Raw genomic sequence first — 13310 nt, 5'->3', positions numbered from 1 at the left:
GCCCAAAACCCCTAGTGTGCTGTGTACGTGTGTCTGACGGCGTTTGGTGTGTGCGTGCGTGTCTGTGTCTGTATGCGGAATTTTCCACCATTACCAAAAGGGAGCGCGTCGCGTGCAATTGCAATTTTCTCCCGTGCCCCAGCAGGCTGTGAAGCACAGGTCGGCCCCACAGGCTGGTCTGGTGTCCAAGCACCACCGCACTAGCAGCCGTTGTTGTGTTGTGAGTAATTGTTGTTGTGCTCAAGTCAACACGCCGCCGGAAGCGCAAACCCAAAACCCGACCAACCACCAGCAGCAGCAGCAGCAACTGGGAGTATCATCGAGGCCGACACAGCCGCAACCACCAGGTTGCAGACACCACCGGTAAGTGAATCACTCAAGAGAAGCCCCATCTAACTAATGTTTTCCCCGTTTTTCGCGCGTTGACATCAATCTCTGTTTGGCTGCGGCGTCGGCGAGAACCAATCGATGACGAGAATCCCTGCTCCCGGTCCGCGGCACGTGTGCGAGAGAGTGAGAGAGAACGTAACAATTGAATAAGCGTCTAAGGTCTGGTGTCGCCGAGGGGGCTTGTTGCGGTTTCTTCGCGGCTGCAGAAGATAAACAGCTGAACTCTGCGATCAAGAATGTCTCGCGCCGCCCCATGTGGAGGGGGTTGACCCTTGGCGAAGAGCGGCACAGAAAGCGTGCGGCGCGTGGGTTAGGTCACGCGAGGGGCGCGCATAGAGTAAACAAGAAGGCGGCGGTGAACCTGATGGGAAGAGCCCCATCAGGTGTGCCGAGAAGGCTGGGCCCGTCGGAATGATGTGGAAACAGAAAGGGAGGGGGTGCAGCATAAGATGTGCGAAAGGTCAGGGTAAGGGGTGTTTTGGAACGGCAGAACGCTGTCGCGGGCAGCGGGTAGGGTAGCGGGCAGGAAAAGGTAGCGTCAAATCATGAGAATCGCCGTCGCCGCCGCCGCCATTCTTCGCAACTGTTCGCAACCCCATTGCAGCAGTAGGCCGTACATCGAGGCGCCGACTACGGCGGCGGAAAGAGAAGGGCACTATGCGTCGACGGGAGCCCTCACTCTCTCGCTCGCTCACTTGCCGCGGTTCGCGCTGGTTCAGCGAAGGGAACGGATCGAGCTCTAGCAGCCGTCGACTTTTCTTGCTTTTTCTACGGGGCGCCTTTACGGCCCGGTTTATTGCTGTGTGCGAGGAGTGCACCCGTGTCGTGGGGGTCGTCGCGAGCGCGCGAGTGAGACGGGAGAGGCAGCAACCCCTATTTACGCTGACGATGTGGTGCTAATGCTGCTGGCGATGGTGCCCGCGCAGTGGTGTGCGTGAGACAGTGGCGGCTAATGACAACGCACTCTCGACTCGAATGACCGACCGAACTCGTTTTGGGGTGGCTTGGAGAGTCATCGACGGAACGTGAGCGTTGCGTGTGCCCGTAGAAGGAATGCTTCGCGCGGCTCATGGGTGGATAGAATCCTCGATGGATTTTTAAGCGCGAGAGAGATAGCGAGCGAATGTTTCAAGGAAGCTCGAGAGAGAGAGGGCGCCACACGGCGTTGGTTAGTGTTGGTGCTGGCCTTCGGTTTCGATCGCTCTCCGCATAATGTGGAACGGCACGGAACGGAATGGTGTTGGCCGCAGCAACACCGCAGCGGACGGTAGAGCAAAAAATATGCTCTACCCTCTGGTGGTGCGCGCTGCTTCAGCTGTGTTGGTTGTTCGATGGTGTGCTGTGTGTTATTCATGGGCGCAATGATCGATCGTTTCCACTGCCGTCGTTGCTTGCTGTGCGTTTGGATTATTCAGGCGAAATAGGGTGGCTCTCACTGCGTTAATCATGGATTTTATTTATTTTTGGGACTGTAGCCGGTGATCGATGTTGCTATTTGTTTCCTATTTTTGGCCCGTTCGGTTTGCTGTGGGTCTTTTCAATAGAAAATCATAATAATCATAACAATATGGGCGATTTTCATGATTCGATGCCGATGATTGTGCAATTGCCATATGCTCGAACATTCTTGTGTTTTTGACGCTTATTTTAAGATCGTTTTTCGTTTTTTAATATTTCGTGCAAGTTTGTTCAGTTTGCTTAAGTGATCAAGAAAAGTTGAGCATTTCTAAAAGGTTTTATATATTTTTTTTATTTCAATTAAATTTCTTTTATAGTATTTTTGATCCTCAAAATTTTCAAAACTTTTCTATTCAATCGAAGAATTTTCAAAATGTTTGCATTTTGTAGTAACATATGTTCATGGTCTTCTTTTATATTTTTAATTTAAAAAAAGTTTAAACGGTAAAAAGTGGCCTCGTTTTTTACGTACCACGCTTGATATTATTATTCCGTCTGTTCACGGTCGGTTGAACTGTCAGTCGTGCTATGGTGTCATGCTTTCCTTTGTTTGCCATTGTGCATAGAATCATTACTTATGCTTTTTTCGTAGCATATGATGCCGGCGATAAAAATACATTGTTACCAGCGAGTCGTAAAGTGGAAAGGGGATGTAAAACAAAGTGAGCAAGTTCACGAGAGAGAGAGAGTAAAATGAATGTTAATTTTGCGTGTGTTGCCGTCAACTGCCTGCTTTGATGGAAAAATGCCGAATGTCCCGGCACCGTCGTTCCATGCTTGAAAACACACGCCGCTCCACCCGGTCGCGCCGGTCGCATAATCAACAAAACGGAACCAAGAAAAGAGGAGCAAAACACCGAAAACCCATGACACGACATCACCGCGTCGCGCTGTGCCGGCTGTTCTCTTCTTTCGCCGATGACAGAACGCGCGAATGAGGATGCGAATAGCAGCGGCAATTTGGCCGTGCCGCCGCGGCGTCAACCATCTGCCCCCGCGGATCGCGGATGCCAACATAGGGTTGGCTGTGTGCACTTACGCGAGAGAGCGGAGAATGGAACCAGGTATGACCGGGAAGAAAGTGATACACCTTCGGCCCTCGGTGCGCTTTTCGGGAATTACTGGCGATGCCACCGTGCCGTCCGTGCGTGCGTGCAGGGTAATGAGCGCAATTTGCAGTGACCAAAGGCGAATCCGCCTGGCGCAATGATGCTATGGGAACGCGTACACACTTGGCATATGCGAAGGACGAAATGTAATTCGAACATGCCGCAGCCGGTCGAACCGAACAAAGGCAACCGGGCGAACACATACAACATCTTGCTCTCTCTCTATCTCTCTCTCTGTGCTCTGTGCCCTCTGTCATGTCCGTGTACGGCGGATTGGTATGCTGCTGCGGACGGTTTAATATTTCAAGCCGGATTCGATCCAATCGGCCCAACGTGGGGTGGTTTCTCGAGTGGTTGTTGCTTGGGTTTCGTCCGCTCGAAGGGACATCCGACAGACCACAAAGAGCGAGAGAGAGAGAGCGCAGCTGTAAGCGGATATCATCAGCGATGCCGTCAATTTGCCTTGCCTACTTTGTTCGCTCGCTTTCTCTCTCTCGTTCTCTTTTCGGGTTGGTTTCTATTTCGAGGCCGCCGTCGATGTGTGCGTGAGACCTTCTCTCGCACACTCACGTGTTGGCCTCACGGAACCAGCGGGCGCACAGTGTACGACGAGATAAAGAGCCATTCCTCCTCTCGCGGTCTCGCGGCGCTGACTGTGTGCTCTGCTGGCCATCGCGCTTATGCTTTGTCCCCTCGTTGAAAAATTGCCCTTTTTGTGGTGTTTCGTCTGCCTCCCGTGCGTTGTTGATGGGGAGGTTCTCTCGAGGGTAACTAACCAGCACCACTACCACTACCACACACCACACGGCAGCTCTTTGTTGCAGAAGCCGCACCGTGGCCCCGAAGCGGCATAGGGTGACCAGCAGTTGTTGCCCTTGCGTGTGTTTCGCAATGATAAAACGGTTTTCCTCTCGGTTGTCGATTGAGGGGAGTGCCAAGTTTGCTTTCTCTATGCTGCGGTGCAGTAGTGTGCGTGAGCATAGTTTTGTTTATTGAATTGTAGTTCAAGATTTTTTCGTTCAAGAATTCATAAAACATTCGAACTTCTTTTTTAATTTCACATAATTATTGCCAATGGATGAAATTTACGAATGATAATAAAAAATATTTAGTTTTACATATGTTTTTTTGTTAAATCATTTTACACTATTCAGACACTTGAATGTTTACAGGCTAAAGGTCCTGATGTGGAGTGCAATTGCACGACCCTTTCTGTTTCATTGAAACCCTTTATTACCCTTTCAATAAATACATCGTTGGGGCGAAATTGATCGCGTCCCTTTCTCGTGTCGGTTTTCTTTTTATTCTCATGTCAAAAGGCAAGGTGAAAAAATTACAAACCCTGCTCCGGTGCAGACCACCGGGCACAGGTCTCTGCCAGTGCACCGCAGAAATGCAGCCACCGAGTTTCGACCGTAATTGCAATCAGTTGCAACTCTCAGCTGTGTGGTGCATCGGCCAAGGGCGGCACGCGCAGCCAGCCAGCCAGCCGGGGCGATTGGGAAGAAAATTGCTAGCAAAATAAAGGAAAAATGCTCCGCGACGGAACGTGCAGCAGCGTGGTGGCGTGGCCCCAAGACGTTTCCTTTTATGGTGTCTTTTTGCAAAAATAAGAACACTCTTTCGTGGGCCCTTCGGACGAAGCGTGCACTGTGTTTTTTACCGCCCCGGTGGTGGTGTATCTTGGTGTGATATTTCCATCTTTGCCACAGTGAAGTGGCACAACGTACTCTCCGGTCCGAACAAGAGTGCAAAAGAGCCGGATGGAACACGATGCTGGGCCACGGCTCGTAGAGGCTCTGCTATGCAGTTGATCTTTCTTGAAATTTATTGTCAGGAGATCAGCGTTGAGAAAGTTGCAATAATAAACAATCTAGGATTGGAGCTTTGGGGAGTACTATTTACCGTTAAAGCCGAGGTTTTAGCTCAAGTTTAGCTTGAGGCGGGTTTCGGTTCCACGAAACAAACCGTCTGTTGCTTGCTAGCTTGTTTACGTTCGATTCTCAAGCGCCTACAAGTGCCTTGTTTATATTGGTATATATTGTTAAAGTTCCACGGCTTTAGCCACTTTAGCCCGAAAGCCTTTTAAACGTTTTATTACTGTTAGCTGCAGCCCAGGCGGTGTCTTGAAATTGATTGATGGGTTGCGGGGCGACCCTGTACGTTGTTTGAGAGCCCTTTGCGCTCCGCAAGTTAAATTATAATCTTCAGTTTTTGTTCGATTTTCGAATATTCGATTTTCTACACCGAATAACTGTCAGTGGCCACATCTTGCGATCAATATTTCAAATGTCATTCGTTGTTAAAGAGTCGAAAGGAGCAGGGCACGTCTGACGCCGAAGAATAACTTTGCGACTCCGATCTTTGGTCACCACGGTGCACAGTTTTGATTTATGCATGTCATCAGTGCCACGTTGCAATCTATGTTTTTCTATGGCTCTTTTGCGTCGATATGGTAGCGATATCGAACTATATTCTCGAATCGGACCATTGCAGGTCATTTTGCTTGCCAGTGGTTAGAGGACGTATCAATAATATCGTGCGAGAATTTATTGCCCCGAAATTTTATTTGCCTATGCCTATAATATCGATGAGATCGAAAGATGTGTCCTGTCAGGTTCTGAAGACGAAGGACAAATAAAGAAACCTTCGTGGGGAAAGGTTGTGCAGAGCGAAAGTCGATGGAGGAAGTAGATGGAAGTGGAAAATGGACGTCCCAAAAGTCTTCCCAATATTGAAAGTTAAGCTCCGACGTCCGGTTCTTTTGAAGCTAGAATATCAAACGCTTGTTTCTGAAGAACAAAAAGTAAAACAGATGGCAATAGACTTTATCCAGCGACGCTGTCTACTTTTGAAATTTGAGATTTATGTTGCTTGCCACCCTCGCAGTAGTGCCAGTTTTTCCCTTTGTCAGAATTCGAAACGACCATACTACGAACTGGGTGGTGTTATTTAATATTGTTTAGTACATTTTGACGCAAAACCAATAAGTTAATATTAATGAAATGCAGCCAAAGCTTCTCTTTTTGTGAACGAAGATTTATTTCAAATAATTATGATGTAATTCCACGTAAAGGAGGTTGTTTTGCAAAAGGCGTTGATAAACCTTTTGAACTCAAACATCATCCCGCGTTTCTGCGTCAGTGCGTGCCTTTCCATCTGGTTGATGTCTGGTAAGGATTATGCGGAGGACTTCATCTTCAGACCCCGGTGGTGAGGGCCCGGTCGGTCGCAGCATCCTGTTTTGCTGCCGGCACTCTACGCCATAGCAGTCGAACAAATCCCTCAACGGGGAAATGCAATGCCATTTTCTTTGCCAAGCCGCGCTCTCTCTCGCGATAAGTCAAGTTTTGCTGTCGCCTGTGTGCCTTCACGAGCGTCTTAATGCCACCGGTCGAGGTTTGTCAATAGTTTATTGGCTCCATCACACTTTCTTCGGCGCGCTCCGACTGCGTCAATGCGGGCCACCTTTTCCGCAAGGGAATTAGCTCTGGCTTGCCGGAAAGTGTAGGAAACGCGCAACGCGATAAAAGAAATCCACAAGTTCCGGCCACCAGGGGATGTTGTGCGCGCTCTGTGTTGCCGCCGCTGTGTCTTGGGGCTACCAACATAATTTATTTCACTGCAGCAAATCGAATTTGTGCACCTTATTATCGTCGTTGCGCGCCGGGCTGAACACCCGGGAGCTTTCGGTACGATTCGGTCCAAAGATCAGTCGAGACGAACACAGTAAGTCACCGGCAGCAACAGCGCCGTAGCTTCTTTACAAGCGCATAGCTTTGGGCGAACCTGACTACAGATTAGACCATCGCCGGCGAGCTCCCACATAGATCACTCTTTTTGTGGTGGCATCAAACGAGAGGACATGATACACACAGAGACTCACCAGGGGCTATTGAAATATTGCCTTTCATCTGGACTTTCTTAATTGATTAGATTCGCTCCCAGGAGCGGGTCCCCCGTTGCCGCCATCGCCTTCGTCGTCCTGGTCTTCTGCGTGGTTTGGCAAACAGCAAGCGAGCTTTTAGAGCGCAGAATCAATTAGGATTTGTTGTGCGACTACGAAGACGACATCCTGACGGTTGGGAATTTATGTGCCCGAGTTGTTGGAAGGAGTGTCTTTAACCGCTCGTACAACTCACCGGTTCAACGCCCCATTGGAATCGGAACCTTCGGTGGCGCCACCAGCATTTGGGTGACTCGCTACGCAAATGAGTGGTCCTTCCCTTTAGAGTGGCACCGAGACTTTCGTCGTACATTTTTCATTAGCGTTGTGCAGTAAAATTGTGCAAACTCTGCACAACCACACACCGTGGCCGTGTGCTCGAAACAAAGTTTAAAACGTTAATGAACATTTAATGTTCATTCCTTGGGTTAGGGGAAACAACATCCGGGGCCATTCCCCGACCGCGGGTTCCCAAAAGCGACTACAGAGATCAATTTGTACCTCCTTTGTTGGGGCCGCGCTCTGCTCTCTTTGGTCCTGGCCGGAGTTGAGGCGATAAAGTTACCATAAAGCAACCAGCAACACTAGGGTTGTTGTTGTGGCCCTGATTGTCGCCGAGATACAAAATGCTAATGAGAAACTCTGTAAAACTAATGACGACACTCTATCGCGCCCGGCATGCCACGCCGTGCATGCCTTTGGGAAGGATCCGGCATCTTTCGGAAGGCTTTGTGACGGGTATAGTTAGACTCTCGCCGCAAAGGGGCACTATTTATGATCCATCGGTTGTGGCGGTGGTTTTCGTGGGGCATTGTGCAATCACGTGAGTTGAAAAGGGATCTAGTTACTCGGATCCAGGTCTAGAAGTAGCAAAAAACATGGCTGTGAAGAACCTTCTCGTACAAAAAGCTAGTGGCGCTCGTTGTTTGTGGTTTCGACTTGAAATGGAATATTTTATGACACGTTGCTGTATCGTGTAGGTTATTTTTGACATCTCAAACCCAAATCCCGAAACTAGTAAATTACCATTTGGTAAAACGATACCCATCCGAGACCGGGTTTCTGTACGCGGCTTCGGGACTTGGATTCGAAATGCGAAGCATAGTTTTTTTTCTCTGTTGTTCTCCCTCTTGGCAACGATTAGCATAACAAGATGTGTGCCTTCGGAAACTGTGTGCCGCTTTTTGGTTGCTTTCGATCCTGTTAACATATTTGCCCTGTGCCGGCGGCGGCGCTGCTTCTCCAAATCATATCCCATCGCCTACCAGTGCGCATCCCCGAATCTAATCGGCCATAAAAGGATAAATAGAGGGCCAACATTCAGAATGGGCGATGAAAAGGATGTTGTTTTAGTTAATTTTTGAGGGCGAAAATCGTCAAAAGAAGGGTTCCGTTGCCGAACCGAATTTTACGTGCGACGCGACGCCCAAAGGACGATCCTTGTTCGTGGGTCGAGTTTTGGCGAACGTGCAAATTGTGGTTGCCTTCGGACTGCCATCCTAGTAGTCCTTGCGGAGGTTTGTATGAATGAACGAGATACGTTCTACTGGAACCCAGTGCTCAGTGCTCAATTTAGTCCAACAATCAGTCCCGTTCTTGTTTTGGCCGGATCCATCTTGTGTAATTTTTTTGCTTTTCTAGTTCACAAGAAAAACGTCGGCGTACCGGTCGCGGTCGTATGCGAGATGGTACCTGGTCCGGTAGGTAATAGGGTAGATTCTTCCGAACATCCTCTTCTATGCGCGCAATGCCGTGTGGGGATAGCAACCAACCATTTATTTACGCCTACTAGGAGACGCGAAGTAGCACGACGTACTGTACGACGGCGAAAACATTTAAAACCAGCATCAGCAGAAGCCCCGGCTGGTTCTCCAAATGTTCGCTTTCACTTGCCGGCGGAGGCCCTTCGGCACACCGTGGATTCACCATGCGCCCGGAGCGATTTGAAGCGCCGAATGGAACAATAATGGCATAAAGGACGAGCACATTTATATTTATTGCCAGCACATTATTGTGTGCTGCCCCGTGCCGCACCGCGCCGCGCGCACATTCCGAGAAGGATCCTGTCTCTGATTTATCTCTGAATTTTATTTATGCTTTTTTACGAAAGCAACGGCCGCCGAGAGCGCACTTTCAAAACAACATAACGCTCGCCCACGGCGGACCGTGGAGGGGCCCCAGTTTCTCCCAAAGTGTCTGGTGACTCACGGGGCTATTATTGGGGCTCGCCCGGTTGCTAAGTGGGTTGTAAGGGGTTTTCCAATTCCAGGTAATTGGCCTGCCCTATTCCGTCCGAGCACTGGCTTTTGGCAGCGCACCGGGTGTACCTTTCATAATTCCTCCTCCGGGTTTTTTTTGGGTCGTCCACCAGCACAATGCGGCTCCGGGTGGCTTCTCTTGGGGCAAGGTCAAGGTCGTCCGTCGGTTGACTTATGCTGGCTTATGCCGGCCACAAAAGCGCACCGCCACTGTTTGAGCCCATGACAAAGGGAAAAATGAGCGAAAACAGGGGAAAGGATCAAAACCGATTGCGTGGAAGGCGAGAAAAGGCGACCATCAACAAGGGAGGGCCAAACACAGAAGCCCAACCGAAGAAGCCTCTTCGAGATGATTTGTCCCGGGAGCAATTGTTGATGGTGATGAAAATTTACAATCAACAACAAACACCTTTCCCTTGGGTGGGAGGCTTAATTCGCGCGCCCTCTCCTTGCCTCTTCCTCTCTGTTTATCCCACCAATCGCATTAACACGAAATTCACGACCACGGGCACGGCTGGAATGGGTTGTGTTCCCGTTTTTCTTCATCGGCGTCTGGGTTGTCCCTTTTTTGGTCTAACCGACTGTGGGCAGGACTGTGTCTAGCTATCCATTTCTAAAGAGCTCTGTGTGTGGTGTGGTGTGTGGTGTACATTATCTCCGCCATCGCCATCGCCACTTTATCGTCGTCTCTTCATCAAGCTCGAAAATGGGGCGCGCACCACGCGGCCGGCCAGTCGGCTGGGCGCCGAGGATTGTTGTAATGGTGAAACACGGCCGATAAAGTTGCTGAAGGGAAATTGTGTGGACCGCATCAACCAACCACCCACCCACCCACACCCGGTTTGGCGTTGGCGACGGCGCTCGTAAAGACTCGATGTCTTGATTTTGTAATTTTCGAAGCCCCCGGTGGTTTCCGCCGCTGCGGGTGGCGCTGTCCACGACACGAAGGGGTTCGTTAAGGAAAGGGTTTTTGAATACACATACACACATACAGGCAGCTATGGTGTGTCTCGTTTTGGTTATGCAAATCGTGCTCGGCTGTAAAATATTCTATTGAAATGGAGGGATTTATGTAGGGGCGTTTCGACGCACTATCGGTGTTTGATAATCACAGACGGTTCAGTTTTCGATCGTAGAATATACCGTAAGTAATAAAATGGCCTGAAGAGATGTTCTTTCTCCGGTCTTTCGCGCAGCAGACCTTTAAGATTCGAGATCAATAGCGAAGATGTCTCTTTCGTTGGTGTTTAAACATTAAACTCATCAACTTGTACTTCATTTGCTTAACAAATCTGTGAGAAAGCGTTAGCAATTAATCTTTCTTCACACTCTTTATCCATTACGGGATGGTCTTGATGTGCATAACGCACAAACTGAGACACAAAACACACACAATTGTCACCTGAAAGTCGATTAAAGGTCACCTATTTTTGAGTCCTAAATTTGCCTCAATTTCTTTCATGTAGTTTTCACGCAAAAAAGTGTTCATCCAATAATGGTCCATTGCTTTGCATAAAACAGTGTGTCGTTTCATAAAAATCGCCACCGATGCCTGTTCGCTTTTCCGTCAACCTTCCCGCTGGAAACTCGCTGACGGTGCTATTGGCCGATAATTTAAAATCAATATTCTCCGTTTTCCAGCTTTACATACCTACCAACCATCGGGCACGGGTCGCGAGCACCCTGTAAAGAGTGAAAAGGTTAAGTGAAAATGGCAAAAAATGAACTCTCTCGCCCAATGAACTCTGTCGTCTGTGGACAGTCATCGGCCCGCGGGGGTACGTTGGTGGGTCCTGGTGATTGAATTTGAACGATGAAAATTTCCACAACCTCCGTTCCGTTTTCGTGCAATCTAATTTCGATTTTTCCTTCTCTTCGTTCGAGGGGCTCAATTTTCGAACCTAATTTCGCCATGCCTCCGCCGATGGGGACACGTGGAAAATTGCACATTAACCTTTGCACGTTCGCGTGCGCCCGCGGCCGGATATTGTCACTGCACATACGGGGCCATACGGTGTGCAGCGTTTTTGCCAGTTCGTCGACGGGCACCATAAGTCTTCCACGACGACGGAAACCCCCGGGTAAGGGCCTCCGGTCTCTGCATGCACCATAAATTGTGAAAGCGAAAGTATCTCTTTTACGGACTTTCCTCGATGTTTTTTTGTGTTTTGGAATTGAGGATCACTTCCTCAAGGTCACTGTCGGCTAGAGAAGCCCCCCAATGAGACGCTCCTTTCAAGGAGCAGTATCGTTTCCGATTGTTTCGCTTGTTGATCGTTCGTTGTGTACACACTACATAAACAATGATTTATGCCGGATTGTTGTGGATGGCCCAGAACGAACGCAAGACAAATGGCAGGTTTTCTTTGAAGGCGCAAAATGCCCCTTAACCTCGCCTTCCTTCATTTCGAGACTTTTTTTTTAGGGTTTCCGTTCTGAAGCCGGCGGAGTCGCATCGCGAAACTTTTGGCGTGAATGTCACCCTCACCGTGGTGTGGGGTGAAAGTTGTGAAGTTGGGTTTCTTCTAGTCGCGTCGCGTGTCCGGGACATTTTACGGAGCACAAAAAGCTCGTCTCGGGTCTCGGGAGGGAATTTTCTTCGCATGGTAATTTCGGCGTGTTGCGCCTGGGGAGACGGAAAAATGTTTCACGGGTGTGGAACTTCGCGTTTACCGCGCGTCTATTGTTTTGTGCCCGCGCGTTCTGCGCGATGTGATGTATTCGAAGCTACCGAGAAGCGACACACACTCTGCGCGGCGTTTTCCCATCGGAAAATGGCTGGTGAAAATTTATGGTCCCAGCAGCAGCATGATTGCATTTTCACGCGCGCGCTCTCGGTGATTCTTTCGCATTGGGCTGCGAGTTTTTTTCCGGATGCGTTCCCCAAACGGTTCTGATTCGAGACCTTTGTTGGTGGGTCACAACAAACTGTGTTGGGGTGGTTCAAATGAACGTAATTTTATGATTGTTTATGTTATTCGCGCCGTTACGCACGGGCCACGGCCGTCGAGTCGTTTCGGAGATGTGAAGGACGCATAAGAATTATTGATCACCGTTCGTTCGGAAGCGGAAACTCAATTATATTATGATGCAAATTTATTGGCTCTCGCGTGTGCCCTCTGTTCTTTGGAAAACGGACGCTTCAAATTATGCTTTACGAGGTTCCAATCCACTTACGCCAGCAATCTGTTTCGTTTCGGCATGTGCTGCCTTGTCCGAAGTTCTCTCACAAAACTCCTGATCCGAGTTTCTGACGAATGTTGGTGATTGAAAAATCTTTGTACCTCTCTCTCTCTCGGTCCAGTCCTATAAATTTGACAAACCAACTGTCGACGTACCGCCGCCGTATGTGTGGGAATGGCCTCCAGGGACGGTTTCTCGTCATCTCTAGGATAGTTGAGGCCCCGTTCAGACACAAAAACCTACAAAGTTCCCAAACGCCCCCCAGAGGATCCTGAGCTCTGTTGTTGAGCTGCTGATGCAATTATCCCGATTCGGCACCACTGAAAGAGCTCCCGGCGATAAAGTCTCTGTCAAGAGAGAGACAGAGAGTGAGAGCGAGATAGAGAGAGATTGTTGGTTCAATCCAATCCCTCGCTCGCTCCAGGTGTGTTGTACGAATGAAAACTTTCAGGTCCAACGGAACGCAAAAATTAATCCTTGCTGTCTGCGCCCCAAAAAGGTTGCTCCTGGGTTGGGCTGGCTGGCCTGGCTGGTGTCCTACTGTTTTATAGCACCACACGGTAACTTTTGTCCAAATCCTTTCGAGAGCAGAACTCGTACACCGCTCGGGCGCGCCATCAATAAAGGGGCCCAGCACTTACACGGCAGACTCGATCCTGTGCTGCTGCTACGCCAACATTGTTTTCGATAGTAGATTAAGCACGATTTACATAAACCTGCTCGGTCGTTTTGGTCGGGGCCAACACTGCCATTATGCTACGGATCGAGCGCACGGTTCGTGTCTAGTGTTTCTTTTCGGTAAATCTTCCATCAATTTCGGCCGGCGTGTGTGTTTGCAATCCGTTTTTTTTATTCTTAATCGGGAGTTGGTGGTGGTCCAGACTTCAATATGTCGAGCACCCCCGAATCAAGCGTTCTCCTCCGACCCATTATCAATAAACTATGGTCGTCGGGTGGGTCGGTCGG

General features: G+C 49.3%; 1 protein-coding gene across 1 annotated transcript in view; it reads left to right on the top strand.

The window, feature by feature from the left end:
• The first annotated feature begins 303 nt into the window (after positions 1–303).
• LOC131210104 (uncharacterized) overlaps positions 304–13310 on the top strand; it is a 31128-nt gene continuing 18121 nt past the window's right edge. Inside the window, exon 1 of the mRNA XM_058203303.1 lies at positions 304–363. The gene's annotated coding sequence lies outside the window, so the exon portion shown is untranslated. The remainder of the gene's footprint in view (positions 364–13310) is intronic.

Source organism: Anopheles bellator, chromosome 2, assembly GCF_943735745.2.
Source record: "Anopheles bellator chromosome 2, idAnoBellAS_SP24_06.2, whole genome shotgun sequence".
NCBI classification, from domain to species: Eukaryota; Metazoa; Arthropoda; class Insecta; order Diptera; family Culicidae; genus Anopheles; species Anopheles bellator.
The sequence above is the reverse complement of the archived record's forward strand: the minus strand, read 5'-3'. Positions and strand labels throughout refer to the sequence as shown.